A 4,692-nucleotide genomic window follows, 5' to 3' on the forward strand; every position below is an offset into this window, starting at 1 on the left:
ACTTTGGGAGAGAGAGAGAGAGAGAGAGAGGGAGAAAGAGAGAGAGACTGGCTGTCCTGCTATATTTACCCTGGAGGACAGATGGATAAGAATATGTGTAGTAAGAAATCACAAGATGAAGTGAGTAGAACTGGTAACATATCACTCGACTTTGCTCAGAGTTTTGTGTCCTGGTTAACTATTAGTCTCTGACCTTCCGGGCCCAAAACTCACAGCTTTTTCACCTCTGGAAGACATTTTCAGTCATTTATCACCTATTGCCAGCATCAGTCTGCAAATATTTTTGAATCTGCCACTTGGGGGTGAATGTTAGGGAAATGCCTTCCAAATTAAATCTGATCTCATGAATGCCCACTGCTGCCCTTGATATAGTGAGGAGCTTATCACCTTCTACCTGCATGTCGCTGTCCTCACAGTGGCTATAGGCCATCATCCCTAAGCTGCTCCCAGGGACCTGGAAATGCCAAATGCCCCTAAGCAATTGTATTGAGCCCTGGCTATCGGGGTAGGCCTAGGGGAAGCCATTAGACCCACCTACACTGGAGCAAGAGCTCAAGCTTGTTCAGGAGTGCTTGCCTAAAATAGAACAGAAGACCAGATTCTAACCACCTTGTTAGCTTTGAAAGGTTTTCCAAATTTTTACAAAATGAGAAGTTACAGTTCATTTTCAGTTCAGATGAAATGTGCTTTCAAAATGCTAACAGTCTGGTTTTTCGTCCTTGTTGTTCCTCTCATGGTTTGCACAGCTCTGAAACTAGAGGAAAGTTTTGCAGTTGATTAGGATTTGCATTTTAAGTAGCTAGGAACTACTCAGGTATTTTTTTAAAGCATTGATTAAAAAGATACACATAGTAATTATCTATCTTACAGCAAACTGTTATTGTCCTCCAAAATACCAGCGTCCTTGCTTTAATCTTTTCTTTTGAATACATTTATGTAACCCAAATTGTTCTTTTTTTTCCCCAGAAGATAATATAGCTCCAAACGTTTTGTTTTTAAGCAATACTGACAGCCTGATTTATTTAGTAGCCATTCCCCACTCACAGTACCGTTTACATTCTACACAATGTAGAGAATTTATTGCTTGACCATTTGCGTTACTATTGGTACTTTGAAATTTTAAAATGTACAAGTTGTAAACATAGAAGAAAGAACAACCAACCAAAACTAACCAAACTAAGCAATTTTTCATACTAAAGCTATCTGTAGATTTCAGTTCTACATTTATAGTAAATTGATCAAAACATGGAAAAATGACCTAAATCGTGTGCATCTTTGTATGTTTTTATTACTAGAGGTAATAAAGACTATATTCATTAACAAAAATAAATACAAGCCAGGAATATAAAATGACTAAACCCTAACATATCAATACTTAAATTAAATGCAAATGGTCTAAACACACCAATTAAAAGACAGAGATTAGCAGATTGGATTTAAAAACATGATCCAACTACATGCTTTCTACAAGAAACTGACTTCAAGTATAGTGATGCAGGCAGGTTGAAAGTAAAAGAATGAAAAAAGATAAGTCATGTAAGCATCAGTCAAATGAAAGGAATGATTACATGAATAACGAAGTAGACTTCAAAGCAAAGAAAATGTTCCGAGACTGAGAGGAACATTGTAATTAATGAAATTAATGAAGTAATATTATATTTAATGAATATATATAATGAATAATCATATGAAAGAGACAATCCATCAAGAAATGTAGAACTCTTAAATGTATTTGCACTGAACAAGAGAGTTGCAAAGTACGTGAAACAAATACTGATAGAACTGAAAGGAGAAATAGAGGAATCCTGCAAGAAGGGCAAATTGGAATCATTAGCAGATTGGGACCCAAAGAACATGACAGGAGTAGAGAACAGCAGAAGGGGGCTTTGTCCAGCACAGGCTGGGACTCAGGGAAGAGAGTGTACGCTAGGTAAGATGGGGCCTGAGGATTCTGGCAGAGCAAAATGCGAGAGGATTTCAGGAGGCATACCACTGAATTTAGGATTTTTTAAAAACTTTATAGTTATTTATTTAAATGTGTATTATGGGAAAAAACCACACTGGGCACAGTAGGTAGAAACATGATGATGCAGATCACATAAATGAATAGATCTACCATGAAAGTTTCAGACCTTCATACATTATTAATATTTCACTGTGGTGTTTTGGAAGCAGAGTTAGTAAGAATGACTGCCACTATTGTGTCTCCCAGAGGCATCAAGTAGGCTATCATTCTCGCATTAAGACTACGTCCAAGAAGGGGTGGGCTGTCAAGGTTCCTCAAGTATTTACATACTTGCCACCGAATAGGAACACCACTCATTCTGAACCAAGGAAGCATATTGGTTTAGTGACATTAGTCACCCAATTAGCCAATCTTGAACCTGAACAAAGGAGCTCTTCACATATTTAAATCATGCAGCTATTTCTTGTACGCATTTTAAAAATAAATTGTCTTCATTACTTAATCTTCATTATTTTTTAACTTTTGAAAGTATAATATTTTTTGTTTTCATAATGCTTACGCAAGGAGTACATTGAACAAATTGACAACAACACAATTAAAATCCAAATTTTTCTTTTTGTTTGTTTTCTGTATCCCCTTTAAATTCTCTCCAGTGGGGAATGCATTTTTACTACCATTGGGCAATATCCCAGCAAGCCAAGTGTCTTTCTTTTCTAACTCTTAGATATAAGATAATCTGTGGCACGCCCCCCGCCCATCGAGTGGCCCAAAATGGCGCTGAGAGGAAGTGCCTTGAGAGCACATGAGGCAAACAACTTTGAGGAAGTACATTACCCGGAAGGCGTGATCACAACCACCCACCAATCCCTCCGCGCCCCTCCGTGCGTGGACAGTGCATGCGACCTATCAGGACTAGTTCCGCATACGTGAACAGTGCCCTGATTGGTGGGGACTCCTATTTAAGGGGACCGGGATGGGAAGAAGGGCGGAAGCAGCTGTACAATAAAGTCCTGATGAGAAGACTGTCTCCTGGTTGTTCCTGACGCGACAATAATCTTACAATCTTTTATGTACAAAGTCAGTCTTAATTTAGTAATTTGAATGACAAGTCCTAGATTTTAGTCAACACTTCAGTTTCCTCCCTCTCACCTAGGTATTTGGGCATGAATTGATTCCATGTCTTCACTGTTGTGAATAATGCTGCAATAAACATGGATGTGCAAATGTCTCTTTGACAAAGCAACTGCCTGTTCTTTGGGTGAACACCCAAGGGTGGGTTTATTGGGTCATATGATAGCTGTATCTTCGATTTTAAAGAAAGTTTGCTATTTTTCCAGATTACCACCAGCAGTGCATCACAGTTCTCTTTTCTATGACACCTCACTAGTACTTGTAATTCTCTGTTTTGTTTGTTTGATCATAGCCATTCTGGCTGCGGTTAGATGATGCCTCATTGTAGTTTTTATTTGCATTTCCCTTATAATAAGAGATGTTGAACATTTTTCATAGCTTCTTGGCTAGGTCTCTGTTTTCCTTTGAGAAGTGTCTGTTCAGATTGATTGCCCATTTTTAAATTGGATTATTAATATTTTTTGCAGATTAACTGTTTGAGTTCCTTATATATTCTGATTATCAGTCCCTTATCTGAAGTATAGTTTACCAATAGTTCCTCCTAATCTGTAGGTTGTCTCTGTATTTATCGTTTCCTTCGTTGTGCAGAAGCTTTTCAGCTTGATGAAATCCCATTGTCTATTTTTGATGGTCTTGCCCATTGCTTTAGAAGTCTTACTTAAGAAATCTTTGCTGAAGAAAAGTAGGCCCCTGGTCCGCCCACTGCCCAGGATCTGCAATCTGCGCGCCCATGAGGTCCAGTGCCCATTCAGACTTGGCAATCCGTGATGGCAGCAAAGGCGTCAACGTTGAAAGCTCCCCACGCATGGTAGTCTCATCCAGTGTATGCAAGATACTGGCAACATCAGCAAAGGATGGCTTTGATGCAAAGCCACCAGGTTGCCTACAGGAAGGCCGTGGAGTCCTATTTCCCTTCCCCGTGTTACTTGGCTTTCAGAAGGTCTAGGCAGCACACATATGACAGCAGCAGGATCCAGACATCCACAGTGTTAGACCAAGCTTTGTCCAAAAACGAAGAGGCAGAAAGTGGGTCAGATGAGAAGGTGGAGTACGACCTGCGCAACATGGAAATCACCGAAGAGCTCCGCCAGTACTATGCGGAACCCGAGAGGCACAGAGAAGAGCGGCAGCGGCAGCCAAGCAGCTGGGGTCGGTGTCCTGGACTACTACGTGAATGCCGCCCACCGCCTGTACTACAACCCGCGCCAGTCAGTCGAGCCCCCACCCAAGGAGGCCTAGCGAGCGGCACAAGGCCGAGATGCAGCGTTTGTACCGGGACAGCGCCACCAAGATCCTGGCCATGGAGGCTGCGGTGCAGCTGAGCTTCCACAGGCACTGTGACAGAAAGCAGCCCAAATACTGGCCCGTCATTCCCCTGAAGTTCTGAGTCCTGGCACAAGGGCCCCTACATGTTTCTGAAGGGGGTCCCTAATCTCACCCCTTTCCTTTTGGATACACACTCTTCTCTCCTTCTGTACTTTACTCAGGGAAAGGGGTCTTTCTACTGGGAGAGAAGCATGTTCCCCAGAGTCTCAGTGGGGGTGGATGTCATATGCCAGCCACTTGGAAGTCAGAGGCTGTATACTGTCGCCATC

General features: G+C 41.5%; 1 pseudogene; it reads left to right on the forward strand.

Moving 5' to 3' along the window:
• The first annotated feature begins 3,864 nt into the window (after positions 1-3,864).
• On the forward strand, positions 3,865-4,484 carry LOC102502774 (gem-associated protein 8 pseudogene; annotated as a pseudogene).
• The last annotated feature ends 208 nt before the right edge of the window (positions 4,485-4,692 follow it).

Source organism: Tupaia chinensis, unplaced genomic scaffold, assembly GCF_000334495.1.
Source record: "Tupaia chinensis unplaced genomic scaffold, TupChi_1.0 Scaffold000185_1, whole genome shotgun sequence".
NCBI classification, from domain to species: Eukaryota; Metazoa; Chordata; class Mammalia; order Scandentia; family Tupaiidae; genus Tupaia; species Tupaia belangeri.